General features: G+C 36.0%; 1 long non-coding RNA gene across 1 annotated transcript; it reads right to left on the bottom strand.

The window, feature by feature from the left end:
* Positions 1–5,062: 5,062 nt before the first annotated feature.
* LOC104242403 (uncharacterized) lies at positions 5,063–7,614 on the bottom strand. The gene is made up of 2 exons (XR_011404927.1): positions 6,669–7,614; positions 5,063–6,327 (listed from the first exon to the last, which is right to left on the bottom strand). It is a non-coding gene; the product is annotated as an uncharacterized lncRNA (long non-coding RNA).
* Between the last annotated feature and the right edge of the window lie 344 nt (positions 7,615–7,958).

Genomic DNA, 7,958 nt, shown 5'->3' with positions numbered 1-7,958 from the left:
AATATGGTGTGCAAACTTGAAAAATTCGTTGTACGGATTGAAACAATCTTCTAGACAATGGTACAAGCGATTTGACGAGTTTATGTTGCGGCAAGGGTACAAGAGAAGCAAATACGATCATTGTGTGTATTTGCACAAGCTTAAAGATGGTTCCTTTGTATATCTTCTCCTATATGTTGATGATATGTTGATAGCTTCCAAGAATTTGGAAGAAATTGATAAGTTGAAGATTCAACTGAAGAAGGAGTTCGAGATGAAGGATTTGGGTGAGGCAAAGAAAATTCTTGGCATGGAGATAATTAGAGATAGACGTTCAAAGAAACTCTGTTTATCTCAAAAGGAATATTTGAAGAGAGTACTTCAACGTTTTGGCATAGATGACAAGACTAAGCCAGTTAGTACTCCACTTGCTTCCCATTTTAAGCTAAGTACTACTATGTCGCCAATGGATGAAGCTGAACGAGAGTATATGTCAAAGGTACCATACGCAAATGCTGTTGGTAGCTTGATGTATGCAATGGTTTGCACAAGGCCTGACATTTCACAAGCTGTTGGAGTTATTAGCAGATATATGCACAATCCAGGGAAGGAGCATTGGCAAGCTGTGAAGTGGATTCTACGGTATATTCATAATACTGTAGATGTCGGGTTAGTTTTTGAGCAGGAAGACAATCAGTCTGTAGTTGGATATTGTGATTCAGATTTTGCGGGTGATCTGGACAAACGAAGATCAACTACTAGTTATGTGTTTACTTTTGCAAAGGCACCAGTTAGTTGGAAGTCTACTTTGCAGTCAACAGTTGCTTTGTCTACAACAGAGGCAGAGTACATGGCTATTACAGAGGCTGTGAAGGAGGCAATTTGGCTTCAAGGATTGCTAAAGGAGCTTGGTGTTGAACAAAAAGGTATCACAATTTTTTGTGATAGTCAAAGTGCTATTCAATTAGCGAAGAACCAAGTTTATCATGCAAGGACGAAGCACATTGATGTTCGGTATCATTTCGTACGAGAAATCATAGAAGAAGGTGGAGTCACGGTGAAGAAAATTCATACTACGGAGAATCCTGCTGATATGCTGACAAAGGTGGTGACTGCGGTCAAGTTTCAACATTGTTTGGATTTGATCAACATTGTTGAAAACTGAAGATTGAAGATGAAGACACAATCAAAATTTGTTATTGAGAGAAAATTGAAGATGTGGAATTTTGCCAAGGTGGAGATTTGTTGAAATTGGCAAAATGTTTGTCCCACATCGGTGGGAAAACAAAAGTTGGGGGGATTTTCCCCCTATAAAAGAAGGCTTAATGTTTAGGATTTAAACACACCTCTCATTTGCCTTCTCATCTGTTTAAGGCATTTGTATCTTCTCTCTTTAGTATTATTTCACTTGTATTTTTGGAGTGGAATAAAATATTGGTTGTGTCCGAGGAGTAGGCAAAATTAGCCGAACCTCGTAAATTCTGGTGTTCCTTTTATTGTTGCTTTATTGTCTTATTTATTATTTGGTGGCTGTCATAATTTTTGGTATAGTAGTTGTGACTTATTCACACTATATACATTTGGCTTCCGCAACAATTGGTATCAGAGCCAAGGTACTGTCTAAGTATGCTCTGTGGTTGCAGCATAGTCTGATCTTCCACATCAGAAAAGATTTATCTTGGTAACTGAGTCAAGGTTCTGTCTGAGTATGCTCTGTGGTTGCAGCTTAGTCTGATCTTCTACATCAGAAAGGAAATAATCTTGATTTGTGTCGTCAGCTATTAAATAATATTTGTGTCAAATATGGGAGACAATAAACAAGAAGAATCTACATCAAGTGTTCATACATTGAAATTGAAAGGGCAACTCAGGGGTTCAGCCAATGCAACTTGCTAGGACATGGAGGTTTCAATTCTGTTTACAAGGGCATCTTTGCGAATGGGATAGTTTTGGCAATCAGAGTGTTTAATTTACAGATTGAAGGTGCATTTAAGAGTTTTGATACTGAATGTGACACAAAATTACATGAAAGAAGGCTCCAGAATAGCCAGTTACAATAACATTCCAAGCATCTCAATAAAGTCTAAATATTGGTCTACATTCTCCATAATACTGCTCTTACACCAGAAATACAAATTATGCAGACAATTGTTCTTAATTCTAGAGATATGTCTTCTTTGTCCTTCAAAGCATCGCTTGTTTCTTTCCAGCCATAAAGTCCAAAAGATGCATAGAGGAATGGTATTCCAAAATTGCTGCTGTCTTTTAGCTATTCTTTGACTCTGCCAGCTCTCCAGCAAACTCCTAACATTGTGGGGCATTACCCAGGATACTCCACAGATATTCAAGAAAAGATCCCAACACTGCCTTGAGATTTCACAATGTAGAAGAAGGTGATTTGTAGTTTCCTGGTCTCTTTCACATAGATAACATCTATTACTTAGTGCAAAGCCTCTTTTCTGCAGATTATCTTGGGTCAAACAAGCTCCCATAGTAGTAATCCACCCGAAACATGCCACCTTTACATGTGCTTTAGTCTTCCAGAGTATTTTCCATGGCCAATCAGATTCCCAGTGTCCTATCTGCTGTTGTAGTAAATTGTAACAACTCTTGACTGAGAACTTCTTATCCCTACTTGCAATCCAAATCAACGAATCCCTCTTGTTTTCTTCCACAGCAACAACATCCAATTGATGTAATAACTGACATATGTCATCCATCTCCCAATCATTTAGACCTCTTCTGCAATTAATTTGCCAACCAGTAGTAGAGTAAAATTCTGCAACAGTTCACATTTTGTTAGTTGAGCAACTGAATAATGTTGGAAACTTCGCCATAGAAATCTTACCAAAGTTATGAGCAGTTGTACTAACATGGATTTTAAAGCATTTCTTCTAGAGTACATGCCCAATGGAAGCCTAGAACAATTGTTACATTCTGATGATTACTTCTTGAATATGATCCAAAGATTAGACATAATGCATCAGCTTTGGAATATCTCCATCATGAGTCATGGTTATGCAGCAGTCGTTGTACATCGCGACTTGAAGCCTAGTAACGTCTTGCTAGACGAAAGGCTGGTTGGACATGTGAGTGACTTTGGCCTGACCAAGTTATTAGGAGAAGGGGAATCTATTGCTCATACCAATACACTTGCAACGATGGGCTATATTGCACCAGGTAACTTTCTTTTTTGTCTTTTATTATCGAATATAAAGTGCTAATGTATCAAATAGTACGTAATCTTTTTTTCCCTAGTTTTATGTAATATATCACAGATTCATGAAAAAATGATATTGAAAACATCGAAATATAGAGCTCATTTGGCTTAAGCTAAAATAGGAATGTAGCTTTTAAGCACCAAGTGCTGAAAAATATTTTTTAAGTGCTGAAACTGATTTCATGAACAAGAAATTACACGGTTAGATAGAAGTGCTGAGACTGAAACAAACAGTTGATGTGTTTGTTAGAAAAGTGCTTATAAGCATTTTCTCTATTAAAATGACCAAAATGCCATTAAATATGTTGGTATTAAACAATAGATTATTGCAAGACTTTTCATTTCCAATACAAATTATCATATCTTCCATTTCATTTTTAAGTTTTAAATTGAATAGATAAAATTATCTTGAATGAATATAAGTTATTTATCGAAATAACATAGTAGTAATTAACATATCTTTTGGCTTAAAAGTACAAGACTTTTAAATAGGTTTTTTTTTTGGCTTGCCAAGCATAAATATCTTATTTGCTAGTTTTAATGTAACATATCACAGATTTTGCATGAAAAAAAGGGTATTGAGAATGTGGAAATTTGACAATGTCAAACTCTATATTCATGCATCTACGACAATTATAAAAAATAAAAATGAAAACTGCAAGTTTTTTTGTGTCATTTGACTGTCTAACGCTTGGTTCATTCCCGTTCTACCTTCAATTTTTTTTTATTTAAAATTTATCTACGCAAGATAGATTTAACTTTTTTATTTTTAATATCTTCCAAATACAAAGATATTACTTTCGTTTATTTATTTAATTTGTTAAGAAACTAATTTACTCTAGTAAAATTGGATCAGAGTATGGATCAGTAGGATTAGTTTCTAGAAGATGTGATGTGTACAGCTACGGCATAATGCTCATGGAAACATTCACAAGAAAAAAGCCATATGATGAAATGTTTCAAGAAAATTTGAGCATGAGGAGTTAGGTCTGTAATTCAATACCTGCAACACCAGAGGATATTTTTAATGTCGCCTTATTGGGACCAGAAGAGATTGATTTCAAGAAAAAGGTGCATTATGTCCTCTATTTTGGAGTTGGCTTTGAATTATACCGTTGAATCTCTTAATGAGAGGCTGAACATGAAAGATGTCCTGGCAAATATCAAGAAGATCAAGCTGGAATTTCTTCGCAAATGATGTAGCAAGGTTAAAAAAAAAAGAAATTAGCAAGGTTTATGTGATGGTAAGTATCCAGTTTTTTCATCGATATTCTATGTCGTCTGGATAAAAATAATTATTTTCTTGTATATACCATATATAAATGTAGAAAATGAGCTTTTTTTTCCCAAACAAATATATCCCTTGTAGTAAAACTAAATTGAAGGACATCTTTTTAAAGAGTCTTAATTTAAGAAGGCAAAAACAAAGTCCAATGAAACTAAGAAAAAAAATTAAAGTTAAAAAATTTAAGAGTTTCATTTATCAAAGGAAAAATATGAAAATAACTCAAGTCTCTGTTACTATTAGTATATTTTTGCGTTTGTAACCATAATGAATGAGCCAACTATAGTTTGATCCCCTTTAATTTTGAACATGTAGTGCCGCCTTTTCCTACTCGGTGACACCAATTGAGATGACAACCAATATTTGGCGCGAGATTTGGACTTTTCTCGTTCATTGTGCTTTTCTCTGGTGCGTGTTTAAGGTTTATGTGTAAGTGTGTACTGAAGTTGGCATAGAAGAATGCCTTGTATAATATTGATGATCATATTATGTAGAATCAGCTTCAAGAGTCGACGAAGAGCAGTGTAAAATGTTGAACTACAAGCTATAGGCTCTTTTGGTTACCAAGTTGGATGGAGTTGTTCCAATTAATAGCTTGACTGCAGATTGAAAGCACAGATACAGTCCAGATTTTCCACTCTCACAAGTCACAATTGAAATTGAGACTTAAAACCCAAATATTTAAGGTGGGTCCTAATTGGTGAAAAAAACTAAAAGAATGAAAAACTCCTTTCCCAAGTACTTAGATCACCCGCCCAATCACTAACACTTGGCAACTAAAATCCACTGACTCCAAGAAGAAAGCAATTTCCAGTAAAAATTCCAACATTGACTTAGACCAAGTAGCAGTTAGTAACAAGCATAAAAAATCAGAAACAACTTTGGGTTCGTTTCTACATCATTTGGCTTAGGTTTCGTACATTTGTTAATCCTCCAATATTGACTCTCAACAGATCAAAAAGTTTCTTTATTTCAATTTTCAATAGTTTCTGTCATTTGCAGAACAAATTTGTCTTCTCACTGACAAAGACAGCATGACAGCTCCTATAATCACATACAAAAGCTTCACTCTCTTTGTGGTTCAGTATGTTAGCGGTATCTTCATTAATCTCATAACTCAAAAACCAGAGATATGCTCACTGAGAACCATGCACCTCTTTTTTCTTGAACCGTTGGTCTTTGGCCAACTGGTTTGCTTAGCCATGGCAAAAACCAATATCACCACTAATCAATTCTCCCCTCTTACCCTGAAGGCTCAAATCACTTCAGACCCTCAAGGTGTCTTGGCAAAAAATTGGTCTACTTTTATTCCAGTTTGCCACTGGTTTGGAATCACTTGCAGCGCTCGCCACAAGAGAGCAAGTAAAATAGATGTTTCTAACATGGGTGATGGGTCTTGGAGGTACCATTCCTAACGAATTAGGAAAACTATATTTTCTTATTTCTCATGATACGAGTGTCAACTTTTTGCATGAGGATTTGCCAAAAGAGTTGGTCAATTTATGACGACGAGGCAGCGGCAAACTAGATTATAACAGCTTCAATGGGTAGCTACCATTGTGGTTGGTTTCTTGAACAGGATTCAAGTTTTGACTCTAAGAAATGAAGGTTTCTATGGCCCTCTTTTCCAAATTGTCAAGCCTTGAGGTTTTGGACCTGTCTTATATTGAAATTCCAGAGGGTGAGACTAACACAACTAATGGATATCCAAAGCAGGTTCTTCCAGCTTCTCAAACAATGCAGTACACCTGAGAACGACCACAAGTTCCGCAAAATCTTGATGGACCTATCTACTGACCAGTAGACTTCACAAGACCCGGCTCTGTTACTTTTTTCCTACAATCTTTTTCGAAACAGATGTTGATTAGCAAAAAGAAAAGGATGTTGTAGTAGAACTATTTTGCAGTAATGGGTGCACAATTAGCCATTAGGGCCAGGATGAATGCAGTATAGAAGCTACGGCTTAGACCCTGTATATGTATTATGAAATCTACTAGACCATGTAACTCAAATAGTCAGTGGGTTCGGTGACATTGCCCATAAAGTTTAAATCTTGGATCTGCCCCTAACCGTTGCACCGCTTTAAAATGGTGACATTACATAATGCTTTAATTTCCATCAATATGTTGATCTTTCATAAGAGATATACAACAATAGGGGGGAAACTACAAGGTAAAAACTTACTGCTGCAAAACTGGGGCAATTAGTTCAGCTGGCAAGTTTGAAAGCATCAATGAACAGACCATAAGTAAAACCCATCTTGAAGTTATTCAAAAGAGCAATTGGAAAAGTCACTTTAGGCCGACTGTAATAAAACCGCGTCACATACTCGGTAATTAAGACGCAGACTACAGCAGCAATGACATCATTGACTCCTAAAGCACCAAAAGATAGAGAAATTGTCTGAGCCACATAAAATCCACCCAGCAATGATATACCTCCAAATAGTGCCCTCCTTGATGGGCTTTTAAAATAATTTCTTGAAATCTCTGGCGCGACACGAATAATATCAACCAGTCGCCGAGGCCCTCCGCCATTATCTTGCAAAGCCTCAACTCTGAATAATCGTCTCGGAATAGATGCCTCATTTGCCCTAGTTAAAGTCCCAATTTTGGATCTGATAAGGGTTGCTGGAGATGTGAAAGCCAGAGAATTTACCATTTTTTATGTCTTCTCTGCAATTAAATGAGTCAGCAACTACAAGGCATAAGAACATGAAACCCAATCCTCTAATCAATTCAAAGGAATTTTAGATTCATGACCTCAGAAACACCTAAAAAGCTTTTGTTTTCCTTAAATGCCCCCAATAAAGACGCTAGCAGCACTTTAACCCGAGGAGTTTTTTGTCTTTTCAAAAAGAAAAGAAAACCCAGCTATGGATCTTCCCCTTCTTTCAGGTACCTTTGTTCAACAAAAACGATGGATTCTTTCTTCACGATTCCAAACCGATTTTCACAAGACGATTAATTTGAAGGGAAGTTTATTCTTAGAATCTGTTGAGTTGCCCCACACGGCGGATGTGAATATTCACTCTTTTTCGTGATTTAATTTTTGGATTTGAGACGGAGCCGTATCTAGGAATTGAAGGTGGCGGACATATTTACTTTAATGCATTGATTATAATGAATGTATATTCGGTTCCTTCCATCTCTTCCAAGTTTATTCAAGTCAACTTAATAGATTTTTTATTTACAAATATGAAAATTACATATTTTATACATCAAAAAATAGGGCCAGACATATATCGGGTAAAACTGATAACCTAAACCATTAATTATTTATTAAGCTATCGGTATTGGATTATTGAGTTAACGGTTCGTTAACTGCTTGAAATTTTTTTACTATTGAGTTATCGGTTCAGGCCTCGGTTTGCCGATTTTGTTAATGAATTAATCGATAACCCAATAAGAATCAATGAAATTACTACTTTATCCCTAAGTATATACATATATTAGGGGTTCACTTCATTCTTTC

This window comes from Nicotiana sylvestris, chromosome 1, assembly GCF_000393655.2.
Source record: "Nicotiana sylvestris chromosome 1, ASM39365v2, whole genome shotgun sequence".
Classification (NCBI taxonomy): Eukaryota; Viridiplantae; Streptophyta; class Magnoliopsida; order Solanales; family Solanaceae; genus Nicotiana; species Nicotiana sylvestris.
This window is presented reverse-complemented; position numbering and strand designations above follow the sequence as displayed.